This window comes from Haemaphysalis longicornis, unplaced genomic scaffold (assembly GCF_048455015.1).
Source record: "Haemaphysalis longicornis isolate Haplotype H1 unplaced genomic scaffold, Haemaphysalis longicornis Haplotype H1 scaffold_9, whole genome shotgun sequence".
NCBI classification, from domain to species: domain Eukaryota; kingdom Metazoa; phylum Arthropoda; class Arachnida; order Ixodida; family Ixodidae; genus Haemaphysalis; species Haemaphysalis longicornis.
Genome location: NW_027526460.1, coordinates 81,817,442 through 81,844,640, shown reverse-complemented (window position 1 = coordinate 81,844,640; position 27,199 = coordinate 81,817,442). Strand labels below are relative to the sequence as shown.

Below are 27,199 nucleotides of genomic sequence, written 5' to 3'. Positions count from 1 at the left end.
TCCACGTGCGCGGACATCTCCGGTGGACGCAGGTTCAGGGTCGCTTAAGAAGTGCATTGCACTTAAAATCACTTTTGACAGTGAGATAGCGAAAAGGAACAGACCATCGATTGCACTCAATACAACAAAAACACAAATAGAGAACAGCCAAGATTAGCTTTCGTTACGGCTGCACATGAACACTCGTAAATCCCTTTCTTCACAGTATTCAAATTTATATTTGAATTTATGCAAAAGTTTAACATCTCCGGAATTTTATGTCTCAACATTTTTTGTCCGTAGTTTGTTCGAAACGAGCGAATGTTCCAAACACCATGGCTGCGTGTTGCGTGTATCGCGGGTCGTTTCTGTAAAGCGGCTAAACTGTAAAAGAAATTACTTGGGCTTTTTATTGCCATTTTATAGCTCATGCACATACGGTAGGCATAAACATTATAGACAGTCATTATTTTGTATTTTCGAAATAACAAATGCGAAGGATAATCATACGAGACGTTTGCTACCTTTCTTGGCATTTTTTTCTGTAAGACATGTAATTTGTGTATATTGACAGCCCCCGTATGTCCCCAAATTAAACAGCAGTAATTTAGGTGCGAAGCAAACAGGGAGTTATAAATAAGAATCTTCACTGGAGTAGGAAGGATGTGTTTGTTAACGAAAGTAAGGCCAGTAATGCGAGATAACTTTGATGCGACATGCTCTACGTGCTCGTTCCATTTCATGCTCTCTGAGAAAATTACACCTAGTGTTTTAAATGATCTGACTATTTCCATGTTCGCGCCACATAGCTAAAAATTTATAACGCGGTTAAGTTGCGTATTCTTAGTGCGAAACACAATAGCTTTAGCTTTATTAGTATTTATTTTCAGTCCATTGAAATCTGCCGATTTTCCTAGTTCTACAAGACTTATTTGCTTTCAATTCGAGTTCATTTGCCCATGAAGCGGAAAACAGCAAAGTGGTGTCATCTGCATAAAGGACAAATTTCGCTTGGTTATCAATCTGTGAGATATCGTTAACAAAAATATTAAATAAAAATGGGCCTTATATGCTGCCTTGTGGCACACCTGATAGGATAGGTTTCACGGCGGACGTGTGCTTATTTATCTGAACGAACTGCATTCGGCTGCTTAAATAGGATTTTAGAAGCATTAAAGGCGTTCCCCGGAAGCCTTAGTATTCTAGCTGTTTCAGGAAGAGTGAGATCCAGATAGTCAAAAGCTTTGGTAAATCCACGTATATACCAACAGCCAACTTTCTTTCTTCAAAAGCGTTCAAAATAAATTCTTTTTGCTCTAAGAGTGCAAGCTCTGTTGAGTGGTGCTTCCCGAAACCGAAATGAGCGTCGGTCAGCAACTTCAACTTATCGAAGAAGTATGACATTCTAGACAAAATTACTTTTCCGGTACTTTTGAAAATACAGGCAGTATTCACACTGGCCTGCAGTTTCAAATATCATTCCTGTGGCCTTTGTTGAATAAAACACTGACCCTGGCGAGTTGCATATGTTGCGGGAAAACACCTTGGGATAGGCAAAGAATAAATATATGTTTTAGGATCGCTAGTATAAGATCTAACACAAGCTTTACGGGTGTTACTTTAATTTCATAGGCATCACAGCTTCAGCTGTTGTTCAATTCTAGAAAAACTGATTTCACCGCGTTATCGGCTACCGGGCGCAAAAAAATGTCTCATCACTCCTGAATTTAAAAATAGTCAGTGCATTGCTACTAATACCTCCTTGTACTAAATTAACAAAATATTCATTGAAAACGTTGGCCAGACAACCACCTGACAGCTCGTTTCCATCTTTATTAATCTTTGTTACCGAATTGAAATTTGGAGCACGGTTTAAAACTGCGTTCAGTTTTTTCCATGTAACATCCGTCCTTTTTGAAGTGGCGTTAAAGTATTCGCAAAAGTAATTGTTTCTTGCGGTTTTCTGTTCTTTCATGACTTTGTTACGGAAAGACTTGTACATCTTAAACTCTTTCGGATCGCGAGATTTAATAAACTTTTTATACAGTTAATCTTCCGTTTTGATTTTATTAGGAAGCTCAGGGGGGATCCAGGGTTTGCGGATTTTACCAGATTGCCGAATGGTTTGGAATGGAAAACACTCCTTGTGCAGAGCTAAAAAAGTATCAAAGAAGGAATATTAGGCGCGTTCCGTGTCCCCTATATTAAACACATGTCGCCAGTCACAAGTACGCACCTTACCTCGAAAAGCGCACAGATTAGTATCCGTTACTGCTTGATACAATATTGGTGGCACTGTCTGTTTCTTTTTTAAACCGGTTTTATAAAGGCATAAGTAGATGCCTTTGTGCTCACTTATGTCGCTCATAATTACTTCCGATTTTAGTTTTGTTGTATTCACATTTGTAACGAACAAGTCAAGTAAGGTAGCGGTTGTGCCGGTTTCACGTGTAGGAGCCAGAATTGCGTTTCTGCATCCAAGCGACTGTATAAGTTGTTCGAACTCATTTTTCATTGGCGTATCAGCAAGCATATTGATAATAAAATCACCCCCTAAAACAACATCACATTTCATTTTGTTTGCATAAGCTAGCCAGGATTAGACAAAAATATAAAAATTACGCAGGTTGCCATCAGGAACCCGATACACCACGGAAATGATAATGTGATTTCATACGAGGGTGTTGAGGAATGAGGATGATAGCAATAAAGAGGCCGCTGCACGGGAATGGGGGCACGGGCCCAGCTCGCGCCTCCCGCTCGGGCAGTTCTGTGTGACGAGCCCATCGAACGGGCGACCGGCTGTCGGGCTCCTTTCTTACGTCGCGATCCGCGACATTCTGAATGGCAATGATGATAGCAATAAAGAGGCCGCTGCACGGGAACGGGGGCACGGGCCAGCTCGCGCCTGTGCTCGAGCAGTTCTGTGTGACGAGCCCATCGAACGGGCGACCGGCTGTCGGGCTCCTTTCTTACGTCGCGATCCGCGACATTCTGGTGCCGTTAAACCCGGGAGACAACCCACGAGCAGACCTGACCTGATGCGGCGCAGTCTTCGAGGACGCTAGGCTGTTCCTTGGAAGCTACCCAATTCTGCGAGCCTCGTCATCGAACCCTTTCTGCCGCTCGTGCTCGTGCCTAGGACACCCGGTCGCCTGCGTTCGCGCCGTCTGCCATGGAGGAGCTACGCCGCCGCGGTGACATTGTGAGGGAAGCCGTCACAAGGGGCGTAGCTGCTATTCAGTTACTGCTACAGGATCCGCTTACGTCGACCGGCCAAATCCGCTCGCACCTGCGCGCCGTCGACAGCAGGTACGAGGAGTTGAAGTCCCTCGATAAGCGCATATATGAGGAGACTATTGATTTGGACGACCTGGAGGCCGATTTGTTCGACAGCTACGAGTTCGACGAAAAGGTCGTCACGATGCGCACCCAGGTGTACTTCGCCAGACCATCTGCCGCTCCTTCGATAGAGGCTGCTCGGAGCACCGGAGCACCAAACCATTTCTCCGCCGTCACCCGGCACGGCAACACCGTGGTTCCCTCCGGTGAGAGCAGGATAGCCGCGGAGCCTGACAAGGTGGCGAACATTCCCACTGTGTGTGAGACGTGCGTTTCTGACCGTCGGAACGTCCTCACAGCTGTCGACGAGTCTGATCCGTCAGAGAGGCGAGCGGAGAGCACGACCGATTTTATTGAGGCACAACTGGGTGTACCCAGCCACCCGCCCAGCGGTGACTGCGTCGTCGTCCAGGACGGCCACGGAACTGACCTCTCCAAGGACCCCATGACCACGATGTACGGTGATGCGGACACGTCCAGCGTGATGCTCCTCGACGCATCGGAGATCGCTGCCGATCGTGGGGGTTCCTTGAGGAGAGAGCACGTGGTTCTTGGGCGTCGTGAGCGGGCGCCATTCCCACTTGCACGCCGGTGGCAGGGTGGCTCCGGGCGGTGGCTTCTCCGTTTGAATTTGGGCTGGCGTCAGCGTTTCCTGTTGTTCCGGACTCTAATCGGCGCACCGTCCTTCCGAGTTGGATCTCCCGAACGGTCAGGTGACCCTGGTTGCGGCGAGCTCGTGAACGGCAACCGGGAAGCTTCGACTGCCGCGCTTGGCTGCCCCATGGGAAGCTCCTGGAAGCCACACCATCCGCAGCCACGATCACCGTTCCGGACCCACGGTTGCGCAGCTCATGATCAGGATCTGTACAACTCACGACAAGGAGTGATCACTGGTGTCCTGCTGCCAGTCATGCTGCCCTGTACTGGCGACGCACGTGCCTGGAAGGGGCATACGACTGCGCTCGTTAACCGAAGACTGGGCCGCCAGAAGAGCAAATTGCCCTATGATCCTGGTGGCTACGGAGGCCTAGGAGGTGACCAGGCAGGACACAGAGTTCCCGGACATCGCTCGTGTGGTCTACGTTTGGTGAGTGCGCTCGTGGTGGGCTACTGCGTGGTCACCTTGGCATTTCGGATGCCGTACGAATTCCCCTACGATCCTGGCGGCGGCGGCGAACCGGGAGGCGACAAGGACGGCGACCGAGAGACCTGGTATCATCTTGCTGCCAGCCATGACCCTTGGCAACACTGCCGAAGTAAAGACAACCCTGCTGACCTTCTCACACGCGGTTTACCAGCATCCGCTCTCAGAAATTCTCAGCTTTGGTGGTGCGGGCCGCCGTGGCTTGCTTTGCCAGAAGTCATGTCCAGTGGAACATTTGGAAATCTTAGGCGAGAGCGACGAGGAGCAAGCCGTTGCAAACGCTGCTTGTGCAATCGGCAGCGTGCATCCTGAGCCTTTGCTTCAAATTAACCGGCACACCAAATACTCCCGATTGCTTCAGGTAACTGATTGGGTTCGCCGCTTCATCAACAATGCGACCACAGCCAGACAGTCGACAGCCGGGCCGCTGACGACTGAAGAGTTGGCCCAAGCAGAGAACTATTGGATTCGCCATGTTCAGAGAGAAGCTTTTTCTGAGGAGCTGGAGGCGTTGGCAAGTAACCAACCCAGTAGGGCAACAACCCGCCTATCGCTGCTTCGCCCATTCATCGACGAAGATGGGCTTATCCGCGTCGGGGGCCGCCTGCAAGAACTGCAGTCCCCGATGAACGTCCGTCATCCAGTTGTTTTGCCGAACAGAGGGGACTTCACGCGTCTCGTAATAGCAGCCACGAATGAGCGGTTGATCCACTCCGGTGTAGATCTAACACTCGCTGAGCTTCGGGAGAACTTTTGGATATTGAAGGGCCGTCAGGTTGTGAAAAGTGTTCTACATGCTTGCCTGCCATGCCGCCGACGTAGGCTAAAGGCCGAAACAGCGCCTGTCGCCCCTCTGCCCCGAGATCGGATTACCGAAGCTGACCCCTTTTCCGTGGTTGGCATTGACTTCTGCGGACCCTTATACTGCCAGTCGTCGCATCCGGAATATGAGAAGGTTACATCGTCGTGTTCTCTTGCGCCGTCACACGGGCCATCTACCTGGAGCTCTCATCTGGTATGACAGCATCAAGGTTTTTGCTGGCTCTGAGACGCTTTATATCCCGGCGTAGAGTTCCAACAACGATATACTCCGACAACGCCCTTACATTCCACCACTGCGCCAGGTCTCTCCACACCATGTCTGAGGCCGCGGTCCTCGACTTCTGCAGCGGCCGCCGAATTCAGTGGAAGTTTAGCGTCGAAAGGGCACCGTGGTGGGGCGGATGGTGGGAACGGCTCATAAGGATCACAAAAGAAACGCTCCGGAGGGCTCTTGGACGTAGTCGACTGTCCCCGGAAGAGATCGAGACGGTTCTCTGCGAAGTAGAGGCGGCCGTCAACAGCCGTCTGTTGACGCCGTTAGCAGCAGATGCTGAAGAGCTCTCCCCTCTGACCCCGGCTCACTTCCTAACTGGCAGGCGCACTACCTCTTTGCCACAGAGGCTGGGACTGCACGAGCCGACGTCCGCCAGCGGAGAGATACAACGTCGAGCACGACATCGACGGGCAATCATGGCGCACCTGTGGCGCCGTTGGCGCCGAGAATACCTGCTTCTTTTGCGCTCTGCACACGGAGCTGCATCGCCACCCGGACCCGAGGTGCAGATTGGCGACGTTGTGGTCATCCAAGACGACGCCTCGTCCCCAATGCTGTGGAAGCTAGGCCGAGTGTTGGAAACTTTTCCAGGCCGCGACGGGGTCGTACGGTCGTGTCGCCTGCGCGTCTCATCCGGACAAGAAATCAGACGTCCAGTTCAGCGCCTTTATATTCTTGAGGCTAACCCGCCAAGGCCACCAGAATCGGCGGCGGGGGAGGGTGTTGAAGAATGGCAATGATGATAGCAATAAAGAGGCCGCTGCACGGGAACGGGGGCACGGGCCAGCTCGCGCCTGTGCTCGAGCAGTTCTGTGTGACGAGCCCATCGAACGGGCGACCGGCTGTCGGGCTCCTTTCTTACGTCGCGATCCGCGACACTAGGGTTAGGACTTCATAGTCTTGATTCTGACAACAGTATTGCGATAGTATTTCGCACGAGATATGTTTCCGCACCACCAATGATACACCTTCCCCGCGGCCACAAGATCTATTCTGTATGAAATTGTCGTGCGTTGGCAAACTACTGTCAACGTACCAAGTTTCAGTTAACAAGATTATATCAAATACTACTTAAAATTCATTGAAGAGCACTTCACGTTCTGCGGTTTCATTTTTAGCCGATCGGGTGTTCAAGTGAAAGAAAGTTAATGAATGTGCTAGTTCCTTCCGACAAGCATTTTGAAAATCCCTTTGCAGTATGTATTCACTGTCCATTTTACTGGAAATCACTGCCAAAGATGCATCCGCGCAGTCTTAGGCTAGCGAATCTAGATCCCCTTCATTGCGTACAATGAAAGCATTATCACCGCCACCACGTTTCACAAGTATTTTGTTGTTCCTGTGCCAGGCATATCGGTAGCCGTTGTTCTGAGCCCAGGCCTTTGCCACTGCAGGCAAATGCCCGCTTCTATTGGTCAAGTTTTCTAAAATGAAGAAATTGAATTTTGATCGATTCAGTTCAGTCTTTTTGTGTCAGAAATGAGTCCTTCACAGCGTGAAATGCCTGGAATGTTATCTCTACTTGCCGGTAGCCCGTGCACAGATACAACGTCACTACAAGTAGGATGAGGAACGTTGATTTTTGTAGCGACTTCATTCACTTTTGCCAACAAGTCCTCATCCTCTGCAACAGGAATTCCATAAAATTCAAAGTTTAACTTCCTACTTTGCAATTCCACGTCATCAATGTCTTGCGCAACTCTCGCATTTCGATTCCTGACACCCTCTTTCTGAGTGCAGCTATTTCTTTATCCTGATTGCTCAGCTGTTCGAGAATTTGGTCATGCTTGTCTGACATCACTTGCACCGACTGCTTGATTTTTTCCACTGTAGATTTGAGCGTCATAAGGCCCTCCAGCTTCGAGTGCAAGGCCGCAAATGAAGCAGAAAAATCAGTGGGCTCTTCGTTTTTCCTACCGTTAGAGTTCACGCGCTTGCAAGAAGGCATCGCCATGCTTTGCGCCACGACTCTGCTTTGGATATAAACGTTTTTTTGGAAATGTCAGAGCAGCTGCCGAAGTGGTAACTATCGCAACAACTCCCACACCTCAAGCCCTCATCTTTGGCGCACACTTCCCTACAGCACGGGAAATCATCCCCCTCTTCGGACGACATGGTTCCAGTAAATTATACAAAAAACAAAAAAAAGCGATCAATGTGCACATGAAGCAACAGTAATGGTAGCATCAGCAGCAGCGGCTAGTATATTGCGAAGTGCAGTCCAAACAAGTCTTCAAACCTAACCTGCAACAGTGCAGTGTCATTGATTAGGTCACGCCGATGTGCTGCCGCTGCTGCCTACTGCATCGACGAGGACGATGTTCGGCTTTTTGTAGTGATTTCACAGGAATAGGTACCGCCACAGTCGATGTGCGGCTGTTGCTGTTGACCAAGTATGGGCAGAAGAACGTTTGCGCAGAAGAGTCCGATGATCTTTCGAAGAAATTCAGCGTGCCTCCATCCTAGAAGTATGGGCGGCTGGATCCATGCCTGCAACAGTGCAGTGTCGTTGATTAGGTCACGCCGATGTGCTGCCGCTGCTGCCTACTGAGTAGTGCTGTCCATTCGGTTTCGTTTTGTACGGGTGGAAATGTTACTTTTTTATGCATGCATGTTTATGCATGTTTTATGCATAGGTGCCCTAACGCCCGCTTTCTTGTGAAGTTGTTAGTTGGTATTACAAATCTGGGATCGTAATACTCACAATAATGCGTTGCAAATTTTGAGGACGCGTTGTCATTATTTATACCGCAACAGTAAACAAAGATAGTGGCTATTTTGCACTTAAAGTGGACTCAACTTTCGAAAAACATTCTATTTCACGACTTCTAAAGCACCTCTGTGTTCTTCGGCAGGCTATTTTGACGAGCCTAAAATGTTGAAGTGGAATCAACTTGAACAAAAACAACACCGTGCAAACAATATCTTGAAGCAAATAGTTATGTGTTAATTTTCATGGCAATTTACTCAGCCGAGAAGTTTTAAAGAATTTTAATTCAAGAAAAATGCTCGATCGAAGTCAAGGAAGAACACGTTTAAGTTAATGCTGGTGGCTTAGTAACTCAAGTTTTTATTGGGCACTTTTTTCACTTCAAGTGATTTTCCAAACGGTGACAACGGCAACTATATCGCGCGGCTGTGAACTTTTGAAAGTCGTCTTTCTTTGCAGGAACGTTCATATATTATATGCGTGCTGTTGCCACAATAATCTTGGTACTTCAGTTGACAGTCTTGTGATGTCAAATTGATATGCGTGTCCCAAACATGTAATCTACAAACGGTTGGCACTGCGAAGTGGAAAAAGTACAAAAGGAAATTAAATACCGCAGAAGGCCACATGACACATAAGAACAAGTTTTCCTTCATAATTTCTCATGGTTTAGAGCGCGTGTAACATTTCGGCCTATAGTCACGGATACCACAAAGTGCCCGTGAATACCGAAGCACTGTGCACGTCACAGTACCAGAAAAAGGGGGATTGTCTCGAAGATTTTTATAAAATCGTGAAGTGTACGCATCTCCGGTGCATAATTGAAAATTGGCACATGGTGCAGCAAAACACGAAAAGCAGACACAACCATGCCGCAGGTGTCACAGTTGCCTAAAATAGGTACTGGTCAAACAGGGACATGAAACGGTTTTATAAAACATTGACCAACTGATTTCCCCAGAAAAAATTCCTAAAGGTCGAAAGAACACTTCCACTATATATTTTATAAATTAAAATTGGGTCCTTTGACAAACTTTGGTCTTCTACAGAAAGGTATAACATTATTATTTCAAAACGTAAACATCACAAATGGTGTGTTTTCCTTAACATTTGTAACAGAGCACGCGCTAATTCTGGCGAACAATAATTTTCTGTAAATGTGGACACTTTATTGCGAAGGGTGCTTTACTCAAACACTATAAATTGTATGTACAACCACAGCGGTAGGAATATCGCTAGAAAGTTTATTTCAGCTAACAGTTACATCCAGCTAACATTTCATATATATTCGCCTATTTGTAGATGACTGCGTCGTGTGCCGTCCAATAAAAAAACCTACTGATATCGCTACACTTCACAACAACCTTACCCTCATTGAGTCCTGGTGTAACGACTGGCTAATGTCTCTAAACGTAAACAAGACACCACTAAAATCATTCCACCGTAGCCAACATTACAGCAAGCGCCTTACACCGCTTCCAGCTCCATAATCTTAACAGAAGAATCCTAAAAATACCTCGGCGTGCAATTCTCAAGCAACCTCACCTAATTCACTCACATTAACAACGTAGCATCCTCCGCTAATCGTGGGGTGGGTGTACTTCGTAGGAATTTAAAACTAGCTCCCCCATCAGTGTAGTTCTTAGCTTATACCACATTTGTTCGCCCTAAATTGCTGTACGCAGCTCTGTTTGGGACCCTCATTAATCTAAACTATCTAACTCAAATCTGTAGAAAATCGCGAAGCCCGGTTTATCTACTCTGTGTACACTTATCATTCCAGCGTTTTCAAACTTAAACCGCGTGGCCACCTCAATAACCTAGAATCACGTCATCATATATCTCGACTCTGTCTTTTTCCAAAATTTTATTATGCTCGTTTTAACGTGCCGGCCCCCTTGGCTGCTCATCGATTAACCGGCCGTACAAACCCTCAACGAGCCGTTTATCCGCCGCCACCACAAACTACTGCTAATCTTCGCTCCTTTTTTGTTGCAACTCCCCGGGACTGCAACAATTTGCCTGCCTTCGCCAGGCATACTCCGACCCACATCTATTCAAGACCGTTGTTGAATGCTAATCTGGTAATAATTATGCCCATCCCTTATTTAATACCCGGACTGGGGCCTTTGAGGTATATAAATAAATAAATAAATAAATTGATACTTGCAAGATTTGGCAGTAACTGCGAAAATCCCACAACCAGTAGTTTTGTTCACGTAAAGTGCATTGAAGGTCGTCTCTCGGTAACCTGCAATAAAATTGTACGATGCGAAATAACTACATTGTCCATATTGTCACGAAGCAAAAGACGACGCAGATCTTTTGAAGGAAAAACAAGTTTATTGGAGCGAACTTCTGCGCCACCCCCCAAATTACAATAATACAGAGGCGGCTAAGCAGTAGTAACAAAGGGACATGTGCAGGCGAATGTCGGTACATCAAATACCAAGGGTACCCGCTCTGCGGGCGTTTATCTTTCGGCGCGAATGTTTCTTCAACCATCGAATTACATCAAAAACACAAGTAAATGAAAGAAGAATATCCTAGACTGTCCACGTTAGTTCAAAACGCTATTCCTATCAAAAGAGATAACACGTGCGGCACAAAAATAAAGAATGGAAAAAGTGCTTCACTTGGCACACAGTTGACACCGACCAGCGCACCCGGGTGGTAAAAAACATAACTAAACAAACGTAAGGAAGGGCTCGCGGCATTACCCCCCCCCCCCTCTAACAGTGCATCGACTTGATGCTAAAATTATATATAGGTTTCAAGCGAACTACGTTGACGACTTCGGGCCGCGTGCGTCGTCATGATGTTCCTGAATCACCATTGGGGATCACTTCGTAGGTACGTTGGTTAACACGTCGTAGAGTCCGGTAGGGTCCAAAATACCGTCGCAGAAGCTCTTCACTGAGTCCGCGTCGTCAGATGTGAGTCCAAACCCACACACGATCTCCTGGGCGGTACTCGGCGTCTCGCCGTCGACGGTTGTAGCGTCTGGCATTCACCAGCTGCTGGTCCGTTGTGTGAACTCGAGCAAGCTGGCGGGCCTCCTCCGCACGCTGAAGGTATCCTTGGACGTCGGGATTGAGGTCGTCTTCTTGTACGTGGGGAAGCTCGGCATCAAGCATCGTAGTCGGCCGTCTTCCGACGGCGTCATCTGTCTAGTTTCCTGGATAGCAGTGTTGTCCGCAAACATGACATACGAAAGGACTTTGTCCAAAGTCTAATGTTCCACGTCAACGTACATAGACAGCACATGCGCGATCGTCTTGTTTAGATGTTTCGTAAGTCCGTCCGTTTGGGGGTAGTACGCCGTCGTTTTTCGGTGATCCGTGTCCCTGTAGCGTAAGATTTCTTGCTTTAGCTCAGCAGTTAAGGCCGTTCCGCGGTCCGTGATTAGGACTTCAGGGGCTCCATGTCGCAGCACAACTAGGTTTATGAAGAACTTCGCGACTTCTCGTGCAGTAACCCTCGGAAGAGCAGCCGTCTTTGGGTAACCAGTCATGTAGTCTGTCGCTACGAAAGTCAACTTGTTCTTTGATCGTGACGTAGGGAACGGGGCCAGAAGGTCCATTCCAATCTGTTGGAAGGGCCTCGATGGGACGGCGATTGGCTACAGAAGTCCGGCGGACCTCGGCGCCGGCGTTGTTTGTCGCTGGAAGTCACAGAAGCTCCGGACGTACTGGGTGACGTTATTTGTTTGGCGGGCCAGCACTACGTTTCTTTGATTTTTCCAATGTGTGAGCTGTGCCGAGATTTCGGGAAGACGGGTCATCGCGGCACGTTTCCAAAACTTCGTCAGGTACGTCCGCGGGAATGAAAAGAAGATAACTCGTTCTCGTTCGGGGGCTGAAATGTTTCTTCACAAGGACGGGGTTTTTCAGGCTGAATGCTAGAAGTTGCGTTTGAAGGCCCTGGGCACAGTGACGTTGAGTCCTTGGAGGTAGTCGATCATGACGCGTGAGTCGGGGACGGTACGCTGCTGGGCGGCTACGTCGTCCTCCAACACGACTCCAAAGAACGCGCTGCCTTCATCGGAGTCTTGGGGTGATGGGTGGACGGCCCGGCGGGACAAGCAGTCGGCGTCGGAGTGTTTCCTGCCGGATTTATACAGAATTTTAATGTCGAACTATTCCAGGCGTAAACTCCACCACGCAAGACGGCCAGAGTGGTTCTTCAAATTGGCGAGCCAACACAGCGCATGGTGGTCTGCCTCAACCTTGAACGGTCTACCATAAACATATGAGCGAAATTTGAAAATGGTCCATATAATGGCCAGGCCCTCTTCATGGAGGCTGAGTAGTTTTTCTTCTCCTTCGAAACACCACGGCTGGAAAAGGCGATAACGTTTTCGAAACAGGTTTGCTTTTGGACGAGGACGGCAGCCAGCCCTACAGCGCAGGCATCTGTGTGAATTTACGTTTCGGTGTTTTCGTCGAAATAAGCGAGCGCGGGCGGGATTTGCAGTCATTGTTGCAGCTCGCAGAATGCTTTTTCTTGGGCGTTTTCCCAGATTTAAAGGGGCGCTATCTTTCGTCGAGCGCGTTAGTGGATCTGCACTGCGTGCAAAATTTGCGACAAAGCGCGAGTAGTATTCAGAAAAGGGGAAACCATCGAGCAGAATGAAGACAAGAGGAGGAGGCACACACACAACACCAGCGGTGTTGTGTGTGTCTCCTCTTTTTGTCCTGTGTTCTGCTCGCTGGTTTCCCCTTTTCTGAACATTATGAACCAACTAGCCCAGCAATTCACTCGTGGGTAGTATGCGCATAGTCCGAGAAATCTTCACACGCCCTTGTTGTCTTTCTGTCTTGGGAAGTTCGCTATGGGTGAAGTTTTTGCTGGGTCAGGCAGGACACCGGCAGTGTTGACGACATGGCCCAAAAACGTGAGTTCTTCGTTTGCAAAGCGGCAATTTTCAGGCTTCAGCATTACCCCGACGTGCGAATAGCCTTGAGTGCAGACTGCAATCTTGCAGGGTGTTCATCGGAATTTCAGGCGAATACCAGAACGTCGTCGAGGGGTGCCTGACAGGTGTGCCACTTCAGGCCAGCCAGCACAGTGTCCATAACTCTTTGCAATTTTGCTGGTGCCGTGCACAGGTCGAATTGCATCACCTTGAACTCGTAAAGGCCGTCCGTGCTAATGAATGCAGTCTTCTTTCGGTCTCTCTCGTCTACTTCTATACGCGAGTAGCCTGTCTTTAGATCCATCTATGAGAAGTATTTCGCGTGGCAGAGGTGATCGAAGGCTTCGTCGATTCATGGCAGGGGGTACACGTCCTTTCTGGTGATTTTGTTCATGTCGGCAGTAGTCAACCTAAAACCTTAATGTGGTGCCTTTTTTTTTTCTTCACCAGTATGACCTGCGTAGACCAGGGGCTTTTCGATGGCTATACAATGTCGTCGCTGAGCACGCCTTCCACTTATGTCCGGATGGCTTCCCGCTCGTGTTAAGACACGAGATACTGGGACTGTCGGGTAGGTCAGGCTGCATTTTCGGGTATTATTCTGTGCTTCGCTAGAGGTATCTGACGTAATTTTGAGTTTGACGAAAAACACTCACTGTAGCGACGCAGCAAATCAATAATTTCTTCCTTTTTTTATTCGGTAGCACCGGATTCACGTCGAAGGGATCCGGAAGATTGGTGGCATCTTCGGATGCGCGTTGAAAGACGGCGACCGCGGTCACATCACTTGCTTCTTGCGTTTCTTCGAGGAGCGTAGTTACAGCGCGCTTTTTTGAATGCTGGTACTCCTCGGGTAAATTAGTTACCAAAACGTAGGATTGGCGTTGCTTAAAGCGTGCAATGCCTCTTGCGACTAAGACACTGGGGTCGAGAAACAAACCTTTGGTCACTCTTTACAATAGCGTCGACGTCGGGAGCAGCATCTTCACCGTAAACAGTGATCATCAAGCTTGCGCGAGGTGGCACGGTGACGTGATCGTCGGCGATCCGTATAGTAGCACGGTGTTCGGGGTTCGTTTCCGGCGTCACGAAGTGATCGGGGGAAAACGTTATCGACTTGGTCTGCAGAGCAATTCTTTGACCGTTCTCCATTAAACGTATATTCTAAGAAATACGTCGCAGGAGCCGTTAGGGAAAATAGCAAACGCAGCAGGGTGCGTCTTGCCGTCTACGGTGGCGCGTGATGTGCACGTTCCACTTCGCGTTAAATCTGGTTGTAACGTTCTTCAGCTTAGATGCGAATGATCCTTTCATCACTGAGTAGTCCGCTCCCGTGTCGATGAGGGCGACTAAATCAAAGCCGTCGATGGACAACCGGACGTCGGACGCCGCCTTTCTCGATTTCTAGGTGCATCGGGGTGTCGTATCTCAGCTTGTGAGTCTTGATGGTTGCGCACTATGCTTCGTAGTTATTGTCGTATTTTTGGCCGCAGGCTTGGTCAAATCGGGTACGCGTCACGCCGTGTCGTTTTTTAAATGCAGATCATTTCAGTAACTCACGATGTCAGCCGCGTTGGCGTCCGCAGTCCGCACCGCATCCCTCCCTACTATATAAAAAAAGAAATACTATCCGGCGCCAGGTTTCGATCCCTCGACCCTGCGGGCGGAACGCAATGTACAAGGTACTCTAACCACTGCGCCACAAAGCCGACACAGAATGCGAGGCTATGAACGCGCCTTATATCGTTAACTCATTCAAATTACTGGTGACGAGCGCTCTCTCATCAGCAGTTGCCACAAGTGCAATACCATTAACGTAACGCAAACTACTTAACGTCGTGCGCCCACGGAAATGCTCTGCATTTGATCGTGCCCCTCGCGAGGGGAATGTTTCAATGCGTTCTCTTCTTTCTTCATGGCCACAAGCCTTAATGTCGAGAAAGTGGCGCCACCTATGAACTGCAGATGAAAGACTAACAAAACGGTGTAAACTTGATTAATTCAAGTGGCAAGCCATTTCACAACATTTTTCGTGTTCGGGGTCACGTCAAGGTTAGACCGGGTCGTCGGGCTGAGGGCATGTCGTGAATCATGGGCTTCGGCGAGTGGTTTGGTCGTTGGAGGGTTTTCCTTTTTCCGCCATTGTGCAACTTCATCTCCTGAAATTGCTGCTTTTGGCTTCCCTCGAGTGGGCTTGGGGGACCTTTCACGTGCGAAATCAGCATTGCTACCGCGGTTCAGCGACTGGTACGGGTAGGGTGACAGTGAATGGTTAAAAAGTGGTGGTCCACGGCTGGAGTTAGACAGGTATTCTTCGATCTCAGATGGGCGCGGGACGGGTCGGCGGCGTGGTGCGTCGACGGAGGACCTTTGAAAACCAAGCCTCTTGTAGGGGCAGCGACGGCTGATGGGGTCGGTCTCTCCGCAGTGTAGCACAGCGGACGATTTTCGAGCGTTCGCCACACGGCAGTCTTCCTTTGGGCGGGGGGTTGCACCGCAGGTGGTCGGGCAGGCGACAGGGACGACGGTACGGAGCCTCGTGGCGATAGGGCACCGGTGGGAAAGGGCGACGGACACGAGCCGCGTAGGCCATGGCTGGCTGCTCGCGGAGTGCTTCTGGCGTCGTGGAAGTTCTCAACGCTTGCTGCACTTCTTCTCTAATGACGTCGGTGAGGGTGGTGACTTGGGGCTGCGGCGGGGTTGGGATAACTTTGCGCTGCTCCTCCCTTACTATTGCGCGGATAGTCTCGCGTAGGCTATCTGCGGGAATCCACATGCTGTCCAAGCAATTCACATTGGCCGTGCCGACAAAGTTGGGTCATACTGCTTAGCACGCATTTCGAGGGCTTTCTCAATGATGCCTGCTTCGGTCACGAATTCGGCGACGGTTTTAGGCGGATTGCGGACAAGTCCAGCAAGCATTTCCTCCTTCACACCACGCATTAGGAAGCATAGCTCATTTTCTTTCGCCATGGAATGGTCAGCACACCTTAAAAGCCTCTTCATATCTTCGGCAAACATAATGCTTTCGTTAGGGTGCTGTGTCCGTGTTTGCAGCAATACCTCCGCTCGCTCTTTTCGCAAAACCATGGTGAACGTGGTTAAAAATTACGCCCTTAAATCGTTCCAACTCTCTAGGAAGCTGCCATCGTTTTCGAACCAGATACATGCTGAGTCCGCAATGTAGAGAACCCTTGCCCCAGTGTCTCCGGGTAGTCCCATGGGTTAAACACCCTGACCCGTTCGACTTGCTGCAACCAGTCTTCGGCCTCTTCCGAAGGTGACCCATCGAATGATGGTGGCTCTCTTGGTTGCTGAAGAACGAGGACAGGATTGGAAGCGCTGGTCATGGTGCCTGTGTTGATTATGGTGGTGGTCACGACGTCTTCTTTCTTTACGTTATCCTGAAGCAGTCCAAAATGTGGCTGAAGACCTTGCTCTCGGCGACTGAAACGAGGTTTGCTCGCTTGTCGACTTGACGATGGCTTCGGGTACATGTACCCGGCACCTCTACCAGATGTCTGCACCACCACCAGATGTCTCCACCAGATCGAAGCAAAAGACGACGAAGTTCCTTTGAAAAAAAACAAGTTTATTGGAGCAAACTTGTACCGGCCTAACAACTCAAATAATACAGAGGCGACGAAGCAGCAGTCAACAAAGTGACGTGTACAGGCGAATGTCGGTTAATCGAATACCGCTGCATCTGCTCAGCGGGCGTTTATCTTTCGTGTTTTTCAAACCATGGAATGACATCCAGAACACAAGTAGATGAAAGAAGAAAAATCGTATACACCATCGGACTCGGGACCTGCATTTCTGACTCCCGAGAACGGAACGCCAAACCCCGCACCGGCGCCGGTGCCCGCGGAGGCCGCAGACGCGGCCGCGGAGACGCCAGCGCCCTCTCTCGCCCCCGCCGCGGGAAGTGCGAGGAGGTGGCGCTGCTTGTCGGCTCCCCAGCAAAGAAAGAACTGAAACTAAAGCGTGGCAAACTATTCGCATGGCGACGCAGTGAAACATCCCCGTCACGAGGGGCACGATCAAGTGCACAGCATTTCCGGGGGCGCACGATGTTAAGTAGTTTGCGTTACGTTAATGTTGTTGCACTTGTGGTAACTGCTGACGAGAGAGCGCTCGGCAGCAGTAATTTGAATGAGTCAACGATATAAGGCGCGTTCGTAGCGTCCCATTCTGTGTCGGCTTTGTGGCGCAGTGGGTAGAGCACCATGTACATTGCGTTCCGCCCGCAGGGTTGAGGGATCAAAACCAGGCGCCGGATAGTATTTTCTTTTATATAGTGTAGGGGGAGGGGTGCAGACAACGATGGTGCGGACTACGACGGGACAACGCAGGTGACATCGTGAGTTACTGAAATGCTGTGCATTTAATATTCTATACTGTTCACGCAAGTTCAAAACGCTCTCCCCATCCGACGAGATAACACGAGCGGCGTAAAAATGAAGAATGGAACATACGCTTGACTTGGCACACAGAGCACACAGACGAACGCAGCCGGGTGGTAAAAACAAAACATAAGCAAACAACCGCAATGCATGGTTCATGGCAATATCCTTAACTTCCCAGAGAATTAGTGGACCGATAAACGTGGCGAACACGTAAGCACACGAAGCAGTGGCTTATACTTTACATACATATTTTACACAATATAAGACTATTAAAACGCTTGAAAAATCAAAACCTATAGAAAATAACGCAAACACTGCAAATTAAATTTTTGGGCGGTGAGAAAGTAAGAGAGAGAGAGAGAGAGAGAGTAGCCCGCTTACAAAATTGCCTTCATGTCCCTTTAGGGGAGGAGATATGGAAAGAAAGGCCAAAAATAGGGTAGGACAGAATTAGTATACAAGTTGAAGGGTGAACGCCATTAGTGTAAAATCGCCAATTACGAAATTCTTGGAGTGTAGATTGGCTGACGTTTTAACAGCGAAACTGTTTACGAAGTTGTTATTTTTCGTGTCCGCAGTTAAAATCTTCAAAATGTTGCCGAGCGCGGGCACGTGAGCGCGTGCCTCGCGGCGACAGCCCCACAGTAAAAAAATCAAGTGATGCCCTGCGCTCGTGTGTACGTGCCTCTCGACGACTGCAGAGCGTCCCATGTGCAGGTTTGACAAACCAAGCATACTCACTTAGGGAGATTCGCCAAGATTTCAGCGTCCACCCGGCAGTTCAAAAAAAAAGGAGAAAATGCGGAATGATGCTGCGTGCGTACCTAGGGGCGACCACACAGTGTCCGCGGCGCATGTTTGTGAAGCCAATCATGCCCAATTAGGAAATTGGCCAAGTTTGAACAACAAAAGCTTCAGCATCTGCCCTAATAGTTGCAACGCTGGCTCGGTACGAGAGAGACTACACTCGATTATTTGGCAACTCTTGCTTGGAGCGAGAGAGACGCGTCGTAGCGTCGCCCCTCCATGGTGATGTCCAATGATTATCACTTCTAAAAATAAAAGAAGCTCACACTTATAGCAACAATAATAGAGTAGAGGTCGTTAAAGCAGCGAAGAACAAACAAACCATCGGCTGCAATCGTGGTCTCAAACTGTCCTGATGGTCGTGAAGGTTGCGTGCAGCTGCGCTGCCTTAAAGTCTTACGCGTTGGTGCGAGCTTTCTAAATTTTGTTAGTTAGCCTGCGGTCGTTAAGGTATGTGAACAAACATTTTAGGGTTTAGCGCTGCTGTGAGTGGTAATGCCATGGTCCTAAAACAGTGTTTAGGGTGACTGTCCATCGCAAATAACATATACATACAATATTGCCGAGAATGGTTGAGCTAGAGTCCACATAAGATAGGAACTGAAACAAGATATGCTCGACTGTCTCTTCTGCCGCACAGTTCTTGCAACTGGAATCAGAAGTGAGTCCAATGCCTAAACTTTAACTATCCCCGAACGTTGCACTAAGTAGGAGCCGATGGTATAAGGTTACGAGGAATCTGCTGGGTAAATCTTCAAGGCAGATGAAGGTAAAGTGCTACATAAATTGTCAATGTGAGTAGAGAGAGACCGAGACCAGTTTCTTTCTGTAAGGGCGTATTGTTTCGCCAAGGTGGATGTGCTGTGCTTACAAACCTTTTTTTCCGAATATTTCGTTAGCTCTGGCCTCCAAAGTCACCTTTACAGCTTTCTCATTTCTTGTGATCCGAGAGTGACCAGGCATCCACTGATGTGCGGTATTATGCCAATCAATCGTTGTAAGGTGGTGAAGATACAGAAATATTGTTCGGAAAGTTCTTAGGTAGAGCGCTTGATGGAGTGAAGTAGGCAGTGAAGTGCCGGTTTAGAGTCAGTGGACATGGTTTACTTACTAGGTTATTGACAGAGGACGGTAGGTTTTTGAAAGAGGATGGAGCGCATTGCCTTTTTAAGTGCACGTAGGTCACGTGATACGGGGGAGTTTGGCCTTTCTAAACTCTACAAGAACAGTGCTCTGGCCTATGGCGCATGTATTCCATAGAAGGAGGTGTGCGCTGATTAAGAACCACCATAAAGATATGCGTAAAGATGGAATGCATTCTGTGCATGCTGTCTAACGCCGCTTGGCTTGGAACTTTTTCTTTGTATATGCTAATACAGAGATGCGTAAAGCCATTCTGTAGGTGGGAAGTTCGAGAGCGGAAATTGAGATGTCACTGCTCATGGTGGTTGAGCTGGTATGATTAGGTATAAAGCTTTTAAAGCCTCCCCAAACCCAGAACTGTGGTTTTCTGTGGCGTTGCCTAGATAGTCTGGTCCATAGCTCGGTCTGTCGTCGGAGACAATGTGCTGGATCCTAGCCGCAGACAGCTTTGCTATAAAATGCCTTTATTCGATAAGGGAGTAGTTCATAGCCGTATCACGTTCTTAAAAGGTGATACGGCAAAACAATCTATTAGCATAGCTGTGATGGTTCTTAGGCAGCATTGCCTTCCAAACCAAGTACACAAAAAATAGTGTGATATACTGATTGGGTCACCGCAAAGTTCTTCGTTAAGCCCTGCTTTTCGGAACACAATGATCAAAGATTTGGTAGCAGATAAGAGGCGTAGGTAAAGCCGCATAGAATAGTTCGCCAAAAATATCATATAAGTGATTGTAAAGCTAGGCATGGATTACACACAATAAAATTCGACGCTGAGGAACGCGGAAGGGTGATCTCAGAATTCAAAAACTTTCTTGTAGTCGACAAACTGTAAAATAATATTTATCTACAGAAAATACCCAAGCTTGATGTCCAAGAGTGCCACTTGTGGGAATCATGGAGAAACGCATCCTGTGATGTCGCACCACCGCGCGCATCGGGGAGAGACGTGCTGTGCTAAAACCATTCCGGTGCTCCGCTCGTTGGTCGGCGCCCCGAGAGATGCCCCACCGGTCCGTGAGCGGCATAGGCGCGCGGGCTGCTCGAAGAAGGGCACGCTGAAGACGGAGGAAGTCGGACCGGAGGTCCGGTCTGGGTAGCATCGGCGGAACAGCGCGGCGGTTGCGGCGACCATGTATATCAGTTGGGAACTGTTTTTTGTCGCGCGCCGTGCGGGGCTGCCTTCGCGGGAGTTCGTGATCACGACTAGGATGGCGTGATTCCTTAACGCCGTCGAGATTTGGGCTCGCATACTTTGGGAGTTCTTAAAAAAACGGCTGTGCTTCGGCACTACTGTTTACTGTGTTCTCGTATCGGCGACCCTCACTGGGCTGCCGTTGGAACGGGGGTCACTGTGGTTGACACGACGGGAGCTGGCTTGGTGGCCTCGGCCGGAGTACTGTCTAGGTCGCCGCTAGGAACCCCGAGAGATCCCACATGGAGCCCGAACGTGGGTGTCGTCTTCAGATGAATTCGAGGTTGCTGGCTTCCGGAGAACAATGCCGAAGCTTCAGTGCCGATTGTGTCCGCCGAAATGTGCGGTGAGGACGGGGGGTCCCGAACATTACTGCGTCTGTTACATCGACCACAGATGTGGTTCAGACTACCCGCTCGGGGATGTATACGTTGCTGGAAGCCCGCTATGCTTTGTCCGGTAGATTTCTCGGACGAAATGCCTCATACCAGGTGATTGCAGGCCGACAGTTACGGTGGCCAATACAGCCGTGACGGCAAATGTGTAAACCTGCCTATACGCACCAGGTGTAAACCTTCGTACACTCACCTTCCTACACGCAGCTGCACCGGATGCTCCGGTTGAAGCTTCCCGCAGGCGCGGCGGACACTACGGAATGAGGGTGGGTGTTTAGAAGCTCGAAACCCTACGATAAGCCCTCCGTTACTGTTCTTCGAGTTGGAGGTGGAGTGCGCCGATTTGGCGCCTGACGAAGAGCGACAGCAACGCTAAAGGGCAGTCTCCGTTCGCTCCGGGGGAAGCAAGAGCAATGGGATCGTCGTCTCGGCGATTCCGGGGTGCGTGCATCTTGACGCCGTCAATTCTTCGCTCGAGATTGCGTTTAGGCAGTAAAAGGTTCGTGCGGCTCGGCAGGGATCTCGGCTCGGCAGGGATCGCCAGTCTTTGGATGAAACGGACTCTCAGCAGACCTATAAGGGTGATGTATGTGCGCCCGTGAGCCGCATGTATTGGGGTTGGCGCTGTCTCTAAAGCGTCTTGTATTGCTGCAAGTTAGTTGCAGGAGCAGCGCCTCCTTAATTCTGATGCCGGTTTGCAGACTAACGCACCAGGCCGAAATAACTAAGATGAGTGTTTCGATGCCGAGAACCCGTGATAGTCAGGCGAGCTGCCTCCAGGTGGGGGTGGCTGCTGAAGCATAGTTTTCAGACTCGTGATTGCATGCCAACCTCGGGCATGCAGCTTTGTGACCCTATTTGGCGTGGTCGTCGATGAGGTTTCCCGCCAGTCACAGGAGATTGCCGAGAACCGCTGCTCCCCACTTCAAGGATGGCAATAGTTCGCACCAGCGGGTGAGAGCGACACTTTTTGCATACAGATACCACCGGGAACAACGCCAGTGACGACTGCCACGGACAGCAAAAACGGCCTGCTGAACAGCCGGCGGAGCCGAGAACGTCCCGCGGAGCTACCGCCAGCTGCTGCTGCGGCCCAACGCGCCACCGTACTTCTGGCAGCCAACCGTTCGGGAGGAGCAGTAGTCGAAGTGGCCACTGAACCCTGGAGGCGGCGGAATCTGACGCCAACGTGAGGGGCGGGAGCCTTCGGGCAGCCGCAGTGGGCGCGGCCGTTCCTGTTACCACCTCCAGCTAGGAGTGGGGGTCGCATCATGGCCCGACCCCGGCGTTCTTCGGCTGAGGCGGCATGCTACCTCCAGGCTTGCCATCATGCTGTGCTGCCCAACCGCAAGAGACTCGAAATCGGTGCAATGTGTTTGCTGGTTTGTGAAGCGAACATCGTGATGGTAGCATCGCGTGGTGAGTGTTGGTGTGGAGTGGCATAGGAGTAGCGTTTGGTGGTAGTTTTGCTGACTTGAGGCGTTGTGACGAGTGTGGTGCTACGTGGCGTCACATGAGCACAAGGTGCGTCCAGTCTTTACTTGGGAGGAGTGTGGAAATTGCGTACATCCGCTTCCCGCGATCCCGAGCCGCCGCGCGCTCGGGGAGAGACTAGTGCTGAAACCAGTCCGGCGCTCCGCTGGTTCGTACGCGCCCCACAGATATGACACCACCGGTCCGTCTGCGCCATAGGCGTGCGGGCTGCGCGAACAGGGTTCGCGCGGAAGACGGAGGAAGTCTGACCGGAGGTCTGGCCTGCGTAGCATCGGCGATGCAGCGTGGCAGTTGCGGCGACCATGTATCTCAGGTGGGAACTGTTGTTGCTCGCGCACCGTGAGTGCCTGCCTCCCATTCGCGATCACGACCAGGACGGTGTGATTCATGAACGACGTCCTGCTTTGGCCTCGCATGCTTTTGGAGTTCCAAAATAGACAGCTGTGCTTCGGCACTACTGTCTATTATGTTCTCGTATCGGCCAACCCCGCTCACCTGCCGCTGTGAGTATTAGCAAAGATAATCATGAACGTGTGCAGGTTCCCCGTAGTAACTTCAGTTCTTTTTTGATATGGCTATGCATGGGGCACTTACACAGTGATCTTGCAGCCTGGCGATTTCGGTTGCCTCCCTTATCTCCCGGACTACCTTATTTGGGTGTCAAGCGGGGATCCTAGTGCGCGCGAACTAAGAAGTGGAACCGCAGTCACGGCAATAGATACCAAGATGTTCCTCACTACGTTATGAATGTTGTTTTGTTCGCGAAGCCTATCGTTGCAGCATCCGCCTGTATGGCCTATAGGCCATACAGGCGGATGCGACCGTGGCCAGAGCAGGCGTGCGGCCAAGCAGGGGCGCTGCGCTTGCCGCTGTCGGCTGGTTAACCGGCTAAAAAGAGCAAGGGGAACTTTTTCTCTCGCTTTTGTAGTGTGCCCGGAGCAACAAGTGCTGCAGAAAGTGCCTGCGCTGTAGCGAAGTCCGCCTGCTCTGAGAAACCGGCCCCGCTGCACCTATCGCTCCCGCATACTACGAAAGAAAGCGTGATAGTTCCCCTCCCTCTCTTTAGCCGCGTAACCAGCCGACAGCGGCAAGCGCAGCGCCCCTGCTTGGCCGCACGCCTGCTCTGGCCACGGTCGCCGTGGCCCACAAAATTTTGGCAAAGACTGTACCTGTTGCAGTGTTTCTAGACGTTAAATCCGCATTAGACTCAGTTGAGCACAATGCCATGCTAGCATCCCTTATTGCACTTGGACTAGGCGGAAGAATATAAGTGTGGATTTCACATTACCTTGAAGGACGAAAACTCTTCATGTACACGGCAGAAGAACCAACATCGTATCATGAAATAAAAAGAGGAGTACCTCAGGAACTGTATTTAGCCCTTTAGTGTTTTTCTCACGCTCATCCACCTGAAGCGTGTTCTCCCCCGTGGCGTCAAGATCACTCTCTATGCGGACGACATCTGTCTTTAGAGTGCATGTAAATCCCGGAGCGTAACAAAAACAAACTTCGGACGGCGCTTGCAAAAATATCTGCATACCTAGTGCCTAAAGGACTCCATCTTTCCTCAGAAAAAACCGTCGCCATGGCATTCACTTGCAAATACAAGGATGCATATCCTTTATTCCTGGATGGCCGGCCTCTGCATTACTAACGGACCCAAAGATATCTTGGTATTCTCTTAGACAGATACCCGTCCTAGGCCCCTGAAGTACACAGGCTACGGAAGCGAATCTCAACAGCATCGCAAATTGTTGGGTATCTTGCTGGCAGGCACTGGGGCAGCGATTGCCGCTCCATGGTTTTGCTGTTCAAGTCGCATGTGGATGGCGTGTTGCGCTGTAGCCTTCCTGTCCTGCAGCAACTGACACCTACAAGCAAAAGAAAGCTATAGGCGGCGAGGAATATCTGCCTCAGAAAATTCCTCAGACTTCCTAACGGCTTCTCGTGTTCAGGGAGAACTGCTGAAGGAGGTTGCCTCCTTTTGGACGTGCTACGGCTCCAATAAACGCTCCGCGTTCATTTGAGGCATACGCTACATGCACGAACCCATTCCCTGTGTCGTATTGCTGTTAAAAATCTGAATTCTAGTTTTGTGCAAACAATAAAAAGTATGATTTCCTCAATTCCAACTCAAGCACCGCCGACCATGCCACGGAACTTCCCGACCTGGAATCTGACGCCTCTCCAGATAAAGTCATTCATACCTGGTATTGATTAAAAAAACATATACTTCAAATTGGCCTGCTGCAGATGATGCTTGCACATATTAACAGATTTTACTCTGGAACTACTGCCATTTTTACCCATGAATTGGCCTCACGAGGGTGCAGCTTCTCGGGAATTTTCATTTTATGAAGTGAAAAAGCATTTTCATATCGGCTTCCTCGACCGACTTCGCCTGCGTCGGAAGAGCTATACGGAATTAGAGAAGCACTTCGATACATTCTACGCCAGCCGCCGACATGTTGGACCGTTTTCTCTGATTCAAAGGTAGCACTTCCAAGTTTACAATGCGCTAGCTGTTTCAGCTTTCACGAACATATCCTGCGCGACGTAAAGTATTTGCACCATATCTCATGCGTCGCTGGACATCGCGTTACCTTCCAGTGGCTTCCAGGCCACACCGGCATCGTCGGAAACGAGAAAACGGACAAGGCGGCCCGCAGGGGCTACAAATGACAAGAAAAAAGAAGATTTTCTTCACGAAGCATGATGCAGCCACAATGACCAAGGCACTAGCTTTGTCGGAAAGGAACCGTTCATGTTCCTTGCAGCAGCATCATTACGGTTTTTTACATAACATAGACACATATGTCAGAATGTGGCTGCCAAAGCATCTACCCGCCACCTGAAAACGATGTTCCGTAGACTTCGTGTGACAAAGCCTATGACAGCCCTGACAGCCCTGACAGCACTGTGTGACAGCCTGACAACACTGACAAATTTCTATCTACATCGGATCGGCCAGACATCAAGACCATATTGTGATAATTGTGGTTCACTTGAAACTGTTGAACGTATAATTCTGGAGTGTTCTGCCTATGCCGACTCATGGTGTCATTTACAACATAAAATTGATTTCCTCCACCCTGGACCATTGACAGTGAGATTGGTACTTGGACCATGGCCCTCTTTCTCCGCAGAGCGCAAAATCTTATCCGCGCTATTCGAATTCCTCCAGGACATTGGTGTGTCCCGAAATTGTAGTCGTCCCTTCATCTCAAGAACCTTTTAACTCAATGCCCTGAAGAAGGATCATATTTGTTTTATTTTTTTCTCTACTACTGCTCTGCTCTCCTTCACTACACCTACTACATTTTCCCCTCTGCTTTCCCCGCAAAGCAGCATGCCGGCGAAGTGACGGCAAACCTCTCTGCATTTTTCTCTTTAATGAAGAGTTTCTCTTTCTCTCTCTCAGAGAATGTTCGCGTTGGAGTAGCCCAAGAAATATTATTGGCTTTAAAAAGAACACGTATGCCTCAATATCTATTTAACCTCCTAGAAGGAGTAATGGTGCTCGCCGCACAAGACTTCTAAACACCCGCCGGACTGATAAGCTAATACGGAGCCTGGATAAACCCTTTCAATCACAATTGAACAAGGGGGAAACAGATCAATAAATTAAGAAAGTAAACAAAAAAATAGGGATACAAAATAGCAAAAACAGTTTTTTCAGGTAGGTCACACATGTAGCGCCATCGGCGGTGCAAACAGAGCTGCTTAAAGAAAGAAACATGGGATTTCCTACACCGGTGAAAGTGAATCAGCACCCTTTGTAAGGAACGAATATATAAAGGCAACGCATTTCTTCAAAATGTACGCTGCGGATAATGTGGCCATTTACAGGCCGGCCTGCCATGATAATATGGAAGCGCACACGTAAATTTGGAGAAGGAATGTGGGCGGTAAAATACACACAAAATACAGTCTTCTCCGGTTGCGAACAGGGGTACACGCGAAGTTTGTTCAAGCCTTTGAAACCACAAATCAATCCCTTCTGAAGTCACTGTCAAACCAAATCCCCAACCACTGCTTGAAAACCTCTTTAACGGCACGCCGTTTTTGTTTCGACTAGCGTTCTAATTATTCAAACGGAATATTACCTATTCGAGGACGCGCACGGTCGCGTACCGGCTACCGATGTCATTCGCACAGGGCTCCTTTTCCTTGTGAGGAGACGCGCTCGTTTTCACGAGTACAATGACGCAAGCGCGAGAACATGACCATAAATGGAATGCCCACATCCGGCCTTGCCGTTGAAAACGAAGCTGCAAGTCACACCAAAGGAGAACGAGGACCAATAAGAGGCAGCCACAACCGAAGAACTTAGGTGTCCAGGCGACAACAGGGAAGAGCGCCGGGGGAGTTGACGGGGCAGGTTGCAGGTTGCAGAGCTTCAAGATTCGAAGCTCGTCAGGTTTTCGGCACCCCAGCTCGAGAATGGTCTACGGGCCGCCTTGACATCCTGGAGCCGAGGCGCCACTGCCTCGTGGAGGCGCGCAACGTTCGCGTGTTTCGTTCTACGACGACCTGCTGCCTGCTATCCGTCGTCAACCGGTAGTGG

General features: G+C 49.6%; 1 long non-coding RNA gene across 1 annotated transcript in view; it reads right to left on the bottom strand.

The window, feature by feature from the left end:
* Positions 1–10,394: 10,394 nt before the first annotated feature.
* Positions 10,395–27,199, bottom strand: part of LOC144151634 (uncharacterized) — an 81,055-nt gene continuing 64,250 nt past the window's right edge. Inside the window, exon 4 of the long non-coding RNA XR_013318929.1 lies at positions 10,395–10,522. This is a non-coding gene — a long non-coding RNA (uncharacterized LOC144151634). The remainder of the gene's footprint in view (positions 10,523–27,199) is intronic.